Source organism: Drosophila elegans, unplaced genomic scaffold (genome assembly GCF_018152505.1).
Source record: "Drosophila elegans isolate 14027-0461.03 unplaced genomic scaffold, ASM1815250v1 contig_520, whole genome shotgun sequence".
Lineage (NCBI taxonomy): Eukaryota > Metazoa > Arthropoda > Insecta > Diptera > Drosophilidae > Drosophila > Drosophila elegans.
Genome location: NW_024545903.1, coordinates 2,972,509 through 2,987,927, shown reverse-complemented (window position 1 = coordinate 2,987,927; position 15,419 = coordinate 2,972,509). Strand labels below are relative to the sequence as shown.

The 15,419-nt window shown below is 36.9% G+C and overlaps 17 non-coding genes across 17 annotated transcripts; 6 read left to right on the top strand and 11 right to left on the bottom strand.

Annotated features, from left to right (window-relative positions):
- Positions 1–410: 410 nt before the first annotated feature.
- Trnar-acg lies at positions 411–483 on the bottom strand. Its single transcript has one exon. It is a non-coding gene; the product is annotated as a tRNA-Arg (tRNA).
- A 164-nt stretch (positions 484–647) lies between these two features.
- On the bottom strand, positions 648–720 carry Trnar-acg. Its single transcript has one exon. It is a non-coding gene; the product is annotated as a tRNA-Arg (tRNA).
- A 3,652-nt stretch (positions 721–4,372) lies between these two features.
- Trnai-aau lies at positions 4,373–4,446 on the top strand. Its single transcript has one exon. It is a non-coding gene; the product is annotated as a tRNA-Ile (tRNA).
- A 94-nt stretch (positions 4,447–4,540) lies between these two features.
- Trnai-aau lies at positions 4,541–4,614 on the top strand. Its single transcript has one exon. It is a non-coding gene; the product is annotated as a tRNA-Ile (tRNA).
- Positions 4,615–4,798: 184 nt separating this feature from the next.
- Positions 4,799–4,872, top strand: Trnai-aau. Its single transcript has one exon. It is a non-coding gene; the product is annotated as a tRNA-Ile (tRNA).
- Positions 4,873–5,057: 185 nt separating this feature from the next.
- Trnai-aau lies at positions 5,058–5,131 on the top strand. The gene has a single exon. It is a non-coding gene; the product is annotated as a tRNA-Ile (tRNA).
- Positions 5,132–5,605: 474 nt separating this feature from the next.
- On the bottom strand, positions 5,606–5,679 carry Trnai-aau. Its single transcript has one exon. It is a non-coding gene; the product is annotated as a tRNA-Ile (tRNA).
- A 110-nt stretch (positions 5,680–5,789) lies between these two features.
- On the bottom strand, positions 5,790–5,862 carry Trnak-cuu. The gene has a single exon. It is a non-coding gene; the product is annotated as a tRNA-Lys (tRNA).
- A 706-nt stretch (positions 5,863–6,568) lies between these two features.
- Positions 6,569–6,641, bottom strand: Trnak-cuu. Its single transcript has one exon. It is a non-coding gene; the product is annotated as a tRNA-Lys (tRNA).
- A 952-nt stretch (positions 6,642–7,593) lies between these two features.
- Trnak-cuu lies at positions 7,594–7,666 on the bottom strand. Its single transcript has one exon. It is a non-coding gene; the product is annotated as a tRNA-Lys (tRNA).
- Positions 7,667–8,233: 567 nt separating this feature from the next.
- On the top strand, positions 8,234–8,306 carry Trnak-cuu. The gene has a single exon. It is a non-coding gene; the product is annotated as a tRNA-Lys (tRNA).
- Positions 8,307–8,623: 317 nt separating this feature from the next.
- Positions 8,624–8,697, bottom strand: Trnan-guu. The gene has a single exon. It is a non-coding gene; the product is annotated as a tRNA-Asn (tRNA).
- Positions 8,698–9,412: 715 nt separating this feature from the next.
- Trnan-guu lies at positions 9,413–9,486 on the bottom strand. The gene has a single exon. It is a non-coding gene; the product is annotated as a tRNA-Asn (tRNA).
- Positions 9,487–9,613: 127 nt separating this feature from the next.
- Trnan-guu lies at positions 9,614–9,687 on the top strand. The gene has a single exon. It is a non-coding gene; the product is annotated as a tRNA-Asn (tRNA).
- An 84-nt stretch (positions 9,688–9,771) lies between these two features.
- Trnar-acg lies at positions 9,772–9,844 on the bottom strand. Its single transcript has one exon. It is a non-coding gene; the product is annotated as a tRNA-Arg (tRNA).
- Positions 9,845–10,366: 522 nt separating this feature from the next.
- On the bottom strand, positions 10,367–10,439 carry Trnar-acg. The gene has a single exon. It is a non-coding gene; the product is annotated as a tRNA-Arg (tRNA).
- Positions 10,440–11,153: 714 nt separating this feature from the next.
- Trnar-acg lies at positions 11,154–11,226 on the bottom strand. The gene has a single exon. It is a non-coding gene; the product is annotated as a tRNA-Arg (tRNA).
- Between the last annotated feature and the right edge of the window lie 4,193 nt (positions 11,227–15,419).

The window sequence follows — 15,419 nt, the reverse complement described above, 5'->3', positions numbered from 1 at the left end:
TAAAAAGACTTCCGGCTTAATTATATTCTTATTTGGGATTATACTGAGCGATCTTACCATGTCTGTCCGTATGAACGTCGAAACCTTAAAATCTATACGGACAAGAGGAATTGGAATACAGAGTATTCTAGTGAAATCATATATTTCTGGCGACTTATAGCCAGGTGTCGCCGCATCTCTATTGTTTTTCCGCGGCTTTATACTGGAAGTGATCTGAGTAAGGGGTATCTGATAATCGAATCACTCTGATATGACTTATCTTCATTCGCTTGTATTAAAAAGGCGAAATGCCACGAAAAACGTTGATCCCATTACACAAGGTAATTATTTAATCAAAGCATCGTTACAGATTTCCCAAAACCTGTTTTTTTAATATAATGGTTTTAAATTAATTTGACATAAAAAAAAGTCGATCCTGCCAGGAGTCGAACCTGGAATCTTCTGATCCGTAGTCAGACGCGTTATCCATTGCGCCACAGGACCACATATTCTTTGGTGGTCGAAATGCCCAGTTTCGCTACATATCATCAACGTTCATATTTAAGTATTAATATTATTTTATTTACTATATGATTATTTGTAATACAAATTATTAAGTCTTAATAAACATTTTAATTTTAAGGTAACAAAAAAATAACTAAAAAATCCGATCCTGCCAGGAGTCGAACCTGGAATCTTCTGATCCGTAGTCAGACGCGTTATCCATTGCGCCACAGGACCGCATGCCAGCCGGCTGGCAAAGTCTTAATATTTAAAAGAGAAGCTTTAAATCACTTGAACACTTTGTTATCGACTCTTAAGTCAAAGCAGTGCATTAAACAAGCTTAGAACGTTGTGAATTTTAATTTTAAGTAAACTATTTAAAGTCTTGTCTATTCAAATTATTCATCTCAGCCTAAAAAATAATTCACGTTTGACTTTCATTGCAAAATTCTATATACTTAGACTAGTTTTATATAGACATATTTAAAAGTTTGGAAAATAATGACTTGACCAAATTGGAAAAGTTTATAATAGATGTATGGAGTAAAAGAATATTTTTTTTTTGAACAAATGAGTGCAAATGACAGTTTTTTTATCTTGAACAGGTCCTATATAAAAAATCCATTCTTAAAGAATATTGGGCTAGCTTTTTGCATTTAAATCGAAATGCGTTGAACAAAATGCAACTCCACCCACCCCCATCGAGAACAAAGCCTGCAGCGACGCAAGCGCACAGTGGTCAATTCTGCTAATCTGACAGATAAAAAGCTCAAAAATAAAAACTTAAATATTGTTGATATTTAATATTTCCTTTAAAACTAACACCGCGCCAATAATAATTATTCTAGTGTATATATATAGTTTCTATCTATAGTAAAGCAGTCGTGAGCGGGGCAAAGCTTACGATAGTATGCTGCCTGTATTAATTTTTTCCCGCATTTTGAATGTGCTTGCCTTGCACCGTAAAAGTTGGCGTTTATATATTTTCAATGATTTTTTAACTGAAACATAACTGGTACGTGTTTAGTAAAAAATCTATGTGCGACATGATTTTGTTCGTGTTAGTGGTAACATACATTTTTTTGAGATTTTTTTTTGTTATCCGGGCGAATCCGGCTTAAGACTTTTTGTGTTACAAAAATTATTGTTATTGTATATTGTCCAGTGTCAAAATAAATAACCTTTGTCGCGATACAAAGTCATTTATTTTCTCATGTAATCGATAAAAAGAATGTATATTTGTTTTATTTATTTTGAATAAATTGTTAAAAATTTTTTGGATTTAGTTTTGCTTTTTTTTTTGTAAAAATTAAATCACAAAATACTTAATCACAAAATATAAAAAAAATAAATTTTGTTTTTATTATTTGCTTTTGACTTTTAGCAACATTTTTTATTGGATTTAAAAAACTATTGCAAATTTAGTTAGCATGCTACCAAATACAATTGGCTAAATTTGCTAAATCGGCCACTGTGCAACGCAGCGTCGGCAGCGAACCAAAAAGCGTGCAAGGGAGAAAATCAGTTGGTCTCAGTTCGTCGTTGACTTTCGAACTGTGCAGATTCCAAACGCGGTAATCGCGAATGGTTGTGGGGCAACCAATTAAAGACCAAACTTCCGATGCGATGAAGGGAAGGAACAGAAAAGTGCGTGTTTTGAGGTTTAAACAACTTTTTTAAGGTCAATCGACGTTGTGGCTCGTAACCTTTGGGTAAAAACTACTACTAAAATAATCGCTAGAATTGCGGACCAACGATTTGTGCGTGGGTGTATGTGTTTCAGTGAGTGTGCAAAGAAAAATTGCAAACACAGAGTGGCAAGAGTAAACAAAAATTGTGTTCAGCTCCGGTAAGTTGCGTTGCAGCTTAAAAATCCGTAAATCAACAAAAAATAGCCATCCGTCTCCCTTGCATCTTGGCCGTTTGCTGATATTCTCGCTCTCTTCAGCGCTTCGCCTATTCAGTTTTTCACATGCTTTTTTGTTTTCATCGTCTGCTTCGGCTGGAGCCCAAAAGAGAAGTCAAAACGTAATTCCGAAAGCAAAAAGATTGGGGCAAGCAGACGCCGTCGCCGTCGTCGTTGTTGTTGATTCCCCTTTTCTTTTCTTTTCTTTTATTTTTGTTTTCTTGTGGCCATAGTTGTCTGCTTGGTTCTTTTTGTTGCTGTTTGTTTAGCTGTCGTTTCTTCTTTCCATTTACATACGCCCGTGTGTGTATTGGTAAGTGCTTGCGGTTCTCTCTTTCTCTCTCTCCGCCCCTTATCTGCCTCCCATCTCCTTCCCAATGTGAGTTTGTAGGCCTTCGCAGAAGACTCTGCCACTGCCGGCGTCGCGGTTAACTCGTTTAGCGAATCAGTTAATGTTGTTAATGCAGGTCTGCCGTCGGAACTATGAAGAATATGGAAACAAGCCACGCGCAGGTGGAATGTATGGAGATAGTCAAGTAATTTTCGATGAACGATGAAATGTTACAAAATTTAATGCAAATAAATTCTTAGCTTCAATAATTATAAGTTTAAAAAATAAATAACTGTTAAGCTCTTTAATACACTTTAAGTTTATATTCTATTCCCTTTTGTTTTTAACTAAAAGGTCACTAAGAAAAGTAATTAATAACTTTAAAAAAACAACAATGATGTTATCGCAAATCTTTTGTGTTTTTATTCTGTGTTTTAATTAATTATGATGATCTTTTAACGATAATATTTTTACCAATACCCTTTGGTTTTAAATGTCATACAATTTCTTAAAAATCTATTTGGACAAAATTATACATGTTTTTTTTCTATTTACACAAAGGACTAGAATCCGAAACTTGGAAAAGTGCAGGCAGACTATTCTCTCTAAAATATTCTTCTAAATTTTAGGCTTCATTAACTTGTATATACGGAAAACAAGTCTAGCTGGTCAAAAGATATGGACGCCCATTTTGGGTTGCAACTTTGCCATCAGAGCCTTCAGCGGACATTCGTTGAAAGCGAAAATAGCGCAGAGAATGGTGCTGAGGCAGAGGTTTCGACGTGTTCTCTGTCTGTCTGAAATGTATCTCGCAGATACATATCTAAAAAGTGCCACATAGAATGTAGTAGAACCAGACACTAGCGCAACTAAATATAATGTGCGGCGCTCACACCGATGCAGTCTCGTATAAATATCCCGCCTGTCTTTGGGCCGCTTGCAATTTCATTTTCATTGCAACTTCATGCCCCTGACATCAGGCTGAATGCTTGTGCCTGTCCGTCCGCCATCCGGCCTCCTCTGCCGCTGCCACTGCCGCAGCTGCGTTGCAATTCTGCAACATTTTTAGCTTTCCATCTCTTGCAGCCTTTGCGCCGTCTGCCTGTTTCTACTCTCATTCTTCGACAATTGCAAGTTGTCGGACGGGACGGAACGGCCTATTGAAGTTCTGCCCCCACCCCCAATGTCTGCTTGTGTATGTGCGAGAAGTGGGGGAGCTGCTCGCCATAACCTACACCACTGAAAAGTTATTGCGTCGGGTCGTTCCATCACAGAGCCCTCATATCGCTTTATTTTGTATCTACGCGGCATACATTCCTCTCATTATCTTTCCTTTTGCCTCTGTCTCACTTATTTTTTACTTCTTCATTAGTTCTCTCATCCTCCGCCTTTGTGTCGTGTGTGAAAACACGTTTCATTGATGCATTTTCCGGCCTCTCAGTACCTACTTGGTTGTTTTCCATTTTTTACAAAGCTCTTTTCCTCTGCATCTTCATTTCAGTGATAACTCCCAGGAGTGTGCGATCGGTTCAAAGTGCAATAATAAGAAACTAAGTCACATCTAAAGACAGGAGTGGAGGGCAAACCATACGAATCTTAAGGGTAAGTTTAAGCTCACGCGAACTGGACCCCCTGTCCGACGGTATTGTGTGGGCCCATTAGCTCAGCTGGTTAGAGCGTCGTGCTAATAACGCGAAGGTCGCGGGTTCGATCCCCTCATGGGCCAACTAATTTTATTTTGAATTCTTATTATCTATTTTGATACCGAACCAACTTTATATATGCTTAACAAAGTCCTTTAAACAAAAAATCTTCACTTAGGCCCATTAGCTCAGTTGGTTAGAGCGTCGTGCTAATAACGCGAAGGTCGCGGGTTCGATCCCCTCATGGGCCAACTAACTTTTTACATAAATTTCTGTATATCTATTTGAACCAAAATGTTTTTTTCACTTTCCTTGGAGTCCTTAAAAAGAATAGGTGATATCTAACACATAAAATTTTATTTCTGGTTATCATTTTTACTTACAATACATATTTTTCATTTTGGTTGGAGTCCTCAAAACAAGATGGCGTCATGTGGCCCATTAGCTCAGTTGGTTAGAGCGTCGTGCTAATAACGCGAAGGTCGCGGGTTCGATCCCCTCATGGGCCAACTAACTTTTTAATATATATTTCTGTTTATCTTTTTTAGTCAAAATGTTTTGTTTCACTTTCCTTGGAGTCCCTAAAGAGAATAGGGGCATCTAACACATTAAATTTTATTTCTGGTTATCATTTTTACTCAAAATACATATTTTTCATTTAGCTTGGAGTCCTCAAAACAAGATGGCGTCATATGGCCCATTAGCTCAGTTGGTTAGAGCGTCGTGCTAATAACGCGAAGGTCGCGGGTTCGATCCCCTCATGGGCCAGAACTACATTTTTTTATGACGATCCCTGCATCATTTCGGGAAAACAAATTTTTTAAATTTTTTGTTTAGTAGCAACATGCTGCGTCCGAAATCTCAAATCACTAAAAAAAAAACTTTTGAAAATGTTCAATAAAACTTGCTTAGATGAATGCTAGCACCCTCTACGTATACTGAAAAAAGGATGTGCAAAAACTCTACCCAGATTCGCAGATTTTTGTGTTTTTATCATGTTTTGTAAATTGCTGTTCCATTTTTGGGATGTATTTTTTTTTATAACTCCAAGAAGTTACTGGATATATTTAGCTTATTTTTTTTTACCATTCATAGAGATGATTAAACAAAAATTAAAAATCAAAAACGCCTACTTCTTCACACTTATTTGGAATATTAATATTGTCGCGTCCAAACCCTGGAATTGTCCACCTGTATGTATGTTCTATTTTATACTAATGGGTAAAAAAAAACATAATATTCTGGCCCATGAGGGGATCGAACCCGCGACCTTCGCGTTATTAGCACGACGCTCTAACCAACTGAGCTAATGGGCCCTTTGAGCTTGAACAATAAAATTCTGATAGCGGGTTAAACATATATAAGCAATAGGAAAAAATAAAAAGTATAATTTTTTGTCAATTTAGTTTGCAAGAAAAAAATTTTTCGCCCAACGTGGGGCTCGAACCCACGACCCTGAGATTAAGAGTCTCATGCTCTACCGACTGAGCTAGCCGGGCTGTGCGACCATCAGCAACAAACATATTTCTCTGGAACTGGAACTAGAGGTTATGATCGTTCTGATACCTCTATTAGGGCTTATGGTAATTTACATACATATGCTTATAAGTAAGAAGTCATCTTAGACCGCTTGTTATTTTATGGTAAACTAAACAAAAATTTTTTTTAAATTATTCAATGAAAGCTATTTTTAGTAAAATAGGATGATTGACCTTGCCTTTTAATAGCATTTCTTTAAAAAGAAGGTGATATTATGCCGATATTATTAGATCCTCCCAGAGGGTTTATATTTTTGCAACGCCGTAAAGAAGACATATTCTACCCCATAAAGAAATATGTTATCGTTTTATAAATTGTTGATGCTAATCGTAAATAACTCACTTGCTCATTTTTTGACAAAAAATAAAATATATGCTAGATTAAACAAATAAACTCCTTCAAAAATATTAGTCCTTTTCACGATTTTTTTTGGAGTTAGTTTTCTTCTAATCTTGTAACTATAATTTGCAATTCCTGATATATGTACATATATATAGGAAATGTAAAATTTCAGAACGGTCTGCCAGAGTGAAAGGAAAACACAATTTAGCGGCGCGCTCCGCTCTTAAAATGCTTCTTAAAAAATTTGAATCCGCTCGACTAATGTGCTTATATTATAAGAAACTACAAAAATTAAGATGAAAAAAAAAACTGAAAAAGAAATTTCGCCCAACGTGGGGCTCGAACCCACGACCCTGAGATTAAGAGTCTCATGCTCTACCGACTGAGCTAGCCGGGCAATGCGTTTGTTGGTGTCCAAAGAACCAAATTTCTCGTAAACGCATTGGGAATTCTGCAAACGTGGCAGCCGAAACATTGATTTATTTTTAGCTTCGTCTAGACGCTCTTCGAAGTGCAGTTCCCCGGTATCTCGTAACATCTGTAACTTCCTTTTTGTTCCATTAGACTTTCCTATCCGAATCGGCTGTCTCTTTCCTTGGTTTTGAGCTCGGTAATTGTTTTCTGGGTTGCGCGGCGGAATCCATTGTCTAGCTTTAGCCCATTTACTGTTTTCTAATGGCAATGATGTATAAAAAACGCGCCTACCTCAATGCAAGGGGATCCAAGCACCGAAGGCCTTAAGGGGCGGAGCTTAACAATACCACTTGGTCCCCCGCCCTGCCGCTACCAAGTAATTTGCTATAAAATATTAAAACGAAACAATGTGCGAAAGGAAACAAAAGAAAAAAATGCAGAAGAAGTAGAGCAGGAGCATCAGGGGAAGAAAGGAAGTCGTGACGACGGCGCAGATAATCAGCCCAGTAGACGGTTTTATGTGCCCTACAATCCAGACAGATGGGCTTTTGCATTGTGAATAGAACGAATAAAAAGGTAAATTTAAACCAAAAATATTGGCAACATAGATTTTTAGTAATAATAATATTAATTAAATTCGAATTCCAATAAAATTATAGGTTTATATTGATCGAAAATTTTACGTTGATTCATTAGGGACATTTTATTGAATGTTTGTTTATCAAATGTTTGACATTGTTGTTTCCATATTACATAACAACACTTAGTATACCACTGCCACCACAGTAGTATGACTGCGACAAACAAGGTTAAAAAGATTGGTGTTGTCTTACAAAAACACATTCTTTAGCAAAGCGAAAGGAAAAATACAGTTCTGGGATAAAATTGAAATACTTAACCTCATAATAACCTCATTCAAATTTGTGCAAAAAATGCGCCCAACGTGGGGCTCGAACCCACGACCCTGAGATTAAGAGTCTCATGCTCTACCGACTGAGCTAGCCGGGCATTGCACGATCGATGTAGGATACACTTCAGCACCGAGCTTCTGCCTAGTTGTCTAAGTAGGTGAAACGATCAATCAAGATTATACAGTTGCTCTAAATACTTATTAGTATTTTAAGTTTCATTCTTAAATTATATTATTTTGCAAAATAAAACGATTCGACATTTAAAAGCAGGGCTGGCAGTTTTTGAATGTCTGTAATTTATGTTGTGAAAATTAATCTTTGTTTTAAAAAAGCTGATTTGATAAAGCCTTTTTTTAAATTAATAACATTTGCTTATTTGAAAGAAACCCCGAAAACTGAGATTTAATTGAAGTGACCATTCAGGTCTTTCCGAAATTGTTTGCAAATTTAAACATTCTTATGAAATATTTATTACTAAAGTAAAAAAGACAAATACAAGAAATCATATAAGAACAGATTTTTGGTTGCTTTTGTTGGTTTAAAAACAAACAAATTTAAAAAATCTGTAAATTTCTTTGGACTACAACTGTTAGAAGACTTTGATATCGCTTTTCGTCTAAGTCGTAAAACTAAGATCAATATATTTTCATATATGCGTCATATTGCCCGGCTAGCTCAGTCGGTAGAGCATGAGACTCTTAATCTCAGGGTCGTGGGTTCGAGCCCCACGTTGGGCGAAATAACATTTTTGTTTTTATTCCAATACAGAATGTATATAATGTCTGTCAAAAGTTCTTGCGAAAAGGGAAGAGGAGGTATTTTCGATCTTACAAATTATGTACGTTCTTGATCAATGGCACACTGTCACTTTCCGCGCATTGTCATATATGTACGGTCGCTGTTTTAAAGTATACATTTTTAAATTGGTTTTCCCATCTGTTACTGCTTTTACGCTAATGACACAAAACAAATAGCTTAAAATGAAGTAGAGAAGAAGGAAAGAAACGTAAGCCAATGCGTCTAAAAAAAATTATATGAAACAAAAAGTTGTATTCGCCCCCGGGTGGACTCGAACCACCAACCTTTCGGTTAACAGCCGAACGCGCTAACCAATTGCGCCACGGAGGCACTTGCATAAACCGTGCCAAATAATAGTTTTCTATTTTCGGCTTAGAATAGAAGTAAATCTAGCCCTCAACTTGATGCCAAAAATCTATATGATTGAGAACGGTCTTAAAACTTAAATTTATTTTTTTGCCTTTTTTAATGATTTAAACTACAAAGTCGCATCAAACCGTTCCATCCGGTTCCGACTTACCTATGTACTACCTGCAATACACAGAAGACTTTCGTGAAAGTTTTGTGCTTAAAAAGGAACTTAGCTACATCGATTCATTTAGGGAAGTTGATAAAGAATATGCTTACTTTACAGCTGTTGTGTGCACAAATACTATAAAATCCTCAAAGTTCTTTGTGTGAGTAATTTGCACGCTAAACTTATCAGTGTGTGTGTGACGACTGCAGTTTTATACTGCTCTTCTCGTGCTCTGCCTACGCTCTTCCGCTGACCTGTATGTAAGACACCACTGCGTTTTAAACTTTTGAATGAAATTATAATACCGTCTGCAAGGGCATACAAACCATATAGATCAAAGTTAAAACAACAGAAACTAAACAAATTAATGCACTTAAATAAAATAAAAAGTTAAGTCTGCCGCCCCCGGGTGAAAAATTCCAGGTTCGACTGCTGGCAGGATCAAAATTTTTTAGATCATTAAATTTTTGGAATTAATTTTAGTGTAGAAACATTAGTTTTGTTTTAAAGAAGCTCTAAAAAGAAATACGCCCCCGGGTGGACTCGAACCACCAACCTTTCGGTTAACAGCCGAACGCGCTAACCAATTGCGCCACGGAGGCTACAGGATTAATATTTAGTCTCAGCTTAGTTCCAGTGGTTACCATGCTAAACACTTTAAATAAAAAAAATTAATAGTTTAGGGTATCTCTATAATTTATTTCCCTATATTTTTTCAGACTTTCGAAGGCCTCCGTGGCGCAATTGGTTAGCGCGTTCGGCTGTTAACCGAAAGGTTGGTGGTTCGAGTCCACCCGGGGGCGTATTCCTTTTTAGAGCTTCTTAGAAATAAAATTAATGTTTCTATACTTAAAATAATTCCAACAATTTAATGATCTAAAAAATTTCGATCCTGCCAGGAGTCGAACCTGGAATCTTCTGATCCGTAGTCAGACGCGTTATCCATTGCGCCACAGGACCCGTTTTTTATGGCCCGGCAATGTTCTGGTCTAAATATTAAAGTATTGCTGTTTTATAGGTAAAAAATTCGTAATATCTGTGTTAATTCAGGCAGTAGATATTTAGTTTTGTATAACAAACTTAGAACGGCTTAAGTTGTTTAGCTTTTTTAGCCTGGGATATTAACCAACCTGTTATGCAAAAATATCTGCTGTTGCGAGCAACTTAACGCCAGTATCTAATGCTTTTATTTGTGTAAAAAATAAGGTAATTTGATTTTCCAAAACAAGAAAGAAACTAACAGTTTTTTAACGTATCTAGGTCACTACTTTTTGTTCAAAATTATGCATTTACAGTATATTGAGTTGTAATTAAAATCGGTTGACTAGGAATGCCGCTGACCAAAACTTAAATACCTTTTGGAAGGCATTCAAAACTTCGGATAGTTTCGGTTGTAATAATAAATGTAAGTTTTATGGAACAATACGTTTCAAAGTAAACTAAATTAAACAAAACTATTGAAAATTAAAAAAAAAAAGATCACGATCCTGCCAGGAGTCGAACCTGGAATCTTCTGATCCGTAGTCAGACGCGTTATCCATTGCGCCACAGGACCAGATGTTCGTTTTCGATCAAAGTAACCCATTTTCCTACATGTTATCAACGCCAATATTAATATATTTCCAGGAATAGATTAACTATTTTTTTTTTGTGGTTTAAATAAAAAAAAGTTTGAAATATATATTTTTTAAAGAATAAAAATTAAATTACTGCGTAGGTCATTTAAAGTGGGCCTATTGTTCCTAAAAAGCGACAAATAAAAAAATTATATTGAAAATGGTATCGTGTAGAACGATATCTGGACGGCAAGTCGTAATCGGAATAGTTCAATATAAATTATTATCTTGGAAACAGTAAAAATAAATCGATTATTAAACAGCACCTTGGGCCTGTAACGCCGTCCTGTATGTTTGCATTCCGTTCGCAAAGTGGTTCGAGCAATGCCCAACTCCTCAGAACTTTGGTAACTCGATTTTCATGGCACATCAATACTGGCCGCGATATTTTTATCAAAGACGAAGTCAGCATAGCTGGCTTTACTAAGACTACCAGTTTTAATAAGTTGTGACTGTTTCTTACACGAAACACACGTTGAGTTTGGTCAATTAAGAAGTTATTTCAAAAGCTTCAACGCGTTGTTTTGGAACAATATCATGGTTAAAATCGTCTTGGACTTATGCTTTCAAGGCGTCTTTAGCTGATCTGGATATACCTGTTTAAAGTTTTTATGTTGTCCCACGTGCTTGCTTTACCTCGTAAAAAAAAAATTCGATCCTGCCAGGAGTCGAACCTGGAATCTTCTGATCCGTAGTCAGACGCGTTATCCATTGCGCCACAGGACCGGTTAATATCTTCTGTCATTTTTTTCCCTAATAAACAACTGTAGGCCTAATAATAGTCTACTGAAGCTAGTGTGTTTCAGTTTTTGTTTGTTTTTTGTAAAAAGTGGAACAGACTCTCGACACCAACTTCGATTTCAACCTGTCAGCTGTTTATCTTCTTCGATCTTTAAGAGTCGGTTTATTTGATTATTTATGCACGCTAATGAACTTGAAATAAATGGGCCTAAAATCTATTATTAGAGTCATTGAGAAATATATTGCTTTGTTCGAGGCCTAAACTTTATTACTACTTATGTATACTTACATATATTAAGCAATTTTTTTAAAATAATTTGTTTATATTTTATTTTGCAGTCTTCAACTCGCTACTTGTTTGAGGTAAGTGTAATTATTTGTGTGAGAGATACTGTTACCAAAAACTTGCATCCATCAGATTCTAGCCATTAAGCTGGGCTTATTGGTTTTTGGTTCGCACTTAACTTCCCGGTTGAGATTTAAAAACTCCTCGTAATCTTTACACAGTTGAGTCTGGGCCGACTTCCATTGGGCGGGCATTGATTAGCCAGAGTTCAGCCACATACAATTTAGAATTAACTGCTTCAACACCATGTTCTATATCAATGTCGAAGTGGCCACACCCGTTTGTTGCCTTTCGTGACATCATATGAACTCTTTTTGGTATGTTTGTTGCTTGTCCCTGGCTTGCATACACTTCAAAAAATCGACATTGTGCCAATGTTTGAAACAATACTTTTTTTGAACGAAACGGCTAACATATAACTAATTAATTTATATAAACTTCGCAAACAATACTAAGAGAACCAAAGACTAAAGAAATATATCTTAAAAATTAAGCTAACTTAGTAACTTTTAAATTGTTCGTTTGTTTTTTAAAAAAATTGTTTCCGGTTTTCCTTTTGTTTGCAAACATGCTGCGAAGTCACCCTTTTCGGGAATTTAGATTTTAGTTAGCCAAATATATCGGCCTGGAAGAAAGGAAAGGTAAATCACAATAAACGAAAAATAAATTTAAAAACTCTGCCAAAATGTTATTTTTACCCAAATTAATCAAAACAACTAAGAACTATAACCCCTGTTAAAAGGTTAGGTTTTCATTGTTATGGCTATGTAAATATGGGTATTAAGGAATCTGGGAAATATATATTTAGCATCGGCAATACAATTCAGCAAATATCTCCCCTTCAGTCACCAAGAAGTGAAGTGAAGTGTATCGATTTTTAGCATAGTTTTCAATTCCATTTAACATTTTTTGCAAAAGAAGAGAGGGCTCGATGACGCCCTTTTGGCTGGCAGGTGGTAGACCTTATCACGTGGTCATTGCCAGACCGCCTCCTTTCGGATCTGAGTCCTGAGTGCTTCTTAACGTTCAACTTAAATTTTCACTTGGTTAGACGGCTAGGATATCCCCTCACCGCCCATTGGCCCACAAATTGGCGCATTGTTTGGGTCAAGGATGCAGCTCAATGACTGCATCGCTATGCTGCGCCCCGGGGCTCTTTTTGTGGGCGTTTCTCCTACTGTTCAGGGTGTGTTGGCCTGAAAGCTTTGAACTTTTAAGCAGTTTACCATCCCCCACATTCCTCCATTCCGTTGAGGTCAGGTTAAACGCTTCTAGCTCGCCTCATCGGAAAGCAAACGCCAAGCTAAAGAATTCCAGTGTCCGTGCATAAAACATAAAGCAAAGTCTGCCACCTATAACTGAGAGGGAGGGGGAAGGATTGTCATAACCAAAACGTGCGCATACAAAATAACATGCCGTTTTGTTTTGGGCAATATCTATTTAAAAGCCTTCACAAGACTTTATTTATCTTTCCTCTTAACGGTTTTTAACTATTGACGGATAAAAATTTATCGAAAAATAATAAAAAGAAATATTTGTTGTGTCAAATTCAGGAAGTGCTGAAAATACTATTAAATATACTTTTTTGCAGTATCAAATTTTAAAAAAACAAAAATATTATTAAGAAAGTTATACAGTCAAGCTTCCAAAACTCAAAAACCATAAATGCTCGAATTAAATAATCCTAAAGGTCCACGTACATTTATAGTCACTATTGAAGATTAGTTAAAGTTTACATAATTTTTTATGTCTTAAAATCTTTTAGTCAAAATTGAACAGGTCGTGTCACAAATTTGTTTTTGGGTTGAAATTTGGCCGAAATAGATTTCTGTGGCACCCTTGGAAGACCTTTCGAGTTAGAAAAGTTCAAGTTAATTAAGCTTAAATGTTATAATTTTTTTTTGAAAAAGCATTCTCGTCAACACATCCAAAAATTTAAGCATTTTTTAAATTTGTTCTACTTAAAAATGAGTTTGGGAATAGTATATATATTATAGGTTATACAAAACAAACTTACTTTCTGCCCCAAAAATATTTGATTGTAATCAAACTTCAAGACTTAAACTTTACCTTGTTGTTTTTAAAACCAAAATGATTTTAACACAATCCAATTTTTTAACAAGAAATGACCTATGTACCTACACGCGTCATTTGCACTAGTGCAAATTCCATGTTTATCGTCTCATTGCACCCCACCCCACCAAACTTCTCCCCCAACACCAAACCCCTCCCCCTCGCCACCTTTCTTCGTCACATGATGTATCCGCTCAATTGTACAACGCCCTAAAACAAGTAAAAATGTAACAAAAACCAAAAAGTCCAAACAAAAAAAGAAAATAAAAGCAAGGCAGAGAAAGGAGAGTGAATGCGGCTGCCAAAAATAAACATGTATGATGCATCGAGAAATAGGCCGCTCTCACTTAGCTCTGCAGCTATCTTCCATAATAGTTGTAGTTGTAGTTGGCGCTCCGTTCCTCTCACCGCCAAAAAGAGCGCAGGAGACCTGATGCAGTCGCCAAGTGCAAGAGCAAGCTTCCGCTCATCGGCATCGGTCGGCAATTTACGTCATCGCAGTTGGGTACTTGGAGTACTCTCTTAGTCTCCCCTTTTGCCGTTCGATCCACCGCCCTCCAAACTTTCCTTCCGAAATGCCATCTGCACAGCAGTCCAATAAAAAAAGGTACGGCGAGGATAGAATATGTTGCATTCCAAAAGGCTCTAGAATGGACTAACAAAGTTTTTGTTAAAATTATTACAATCTTTGAATTTGGATTATTTAAATGCAAAATCATCCCAACTAAAAGCTTTTCTATTTTATTTAGACCAAACTTCATTTGCGTGACCTTATAACAAACTGTAAAGTTTCTGATGTTCTTCTGCAGATGTGAATCGTATAACAAACGGTCTGAATGACATGGCCAGAACGACTGCACTCTTTTTTTTTTTTAAAGTTTAGCTTATCGGTTTTAATAGGTTTTTTCTTGTTACAAAAAACAATTGAAAATATACTGACGTAGGGTTGGCTCAAACCCCTAATAGTTTTAGGAAAACTATGATCGACAACACAAAATGTTAATAAATTTATTTTCTTTTTTCAAAACGACTTATTGCTACTTTTGGTCATAGTTTTTGAGTTGAAACAATTAATGACTATTTGGAACAATTGAATTCAATCTGTTTCATAAAGTCAAAAATGCCTTGGGTCGTGAAGCTCCTGTATTGGGATCACCTTCTGATCAGGTCGTCGTGATTCATCGCTCCCCACTTTTTCCCACCTCTAGAATCTAGAGCGTATCGTATCATGCGTCGTTTCGAGGGGGTGCACTATTGCAGTGTGTGTGTGTGTGTGTGTGCGAGAGAGCGGGGGTCTAGTTGCAACAGCGATTATTGCCATGGCTCAGTGCTTTTGGCGATTTCCTCTTGGTTTCCGCTACCCGCCCCTCTCCCACTATCCCTCTCCCACACCAAACGAGCTGTAAAGCTGTAAAGTTGCATGCGCCGCTCTCACACTCGCATTTACATGTGGCCATGTGTGTGTGCCGCGAGTGTAAAATTATTCATTTTTTTTCTAAGGTTCAGTCTCAGAGTTGAAGGTCAGTTGATGCTTTATGTCATTCAACTTGCTGTCGGCGTTTGCAGTTGTAGTTGTGGTTGTTGCTTTCAGCGTTTTCGTCATCGCTGCGCTAGCATTTTGTGTTGTTGCCTCTTGCATTTTTGCTGCTCGCGTGTCTTGCCATTCAATTGGGGCGTGGATTTCGCCCCTGACCACCCTGTCAATCCCGCCCACTCTCGGACTTCTTGGGGGTATGAAAATGGCGAGCTGGAGGCACCC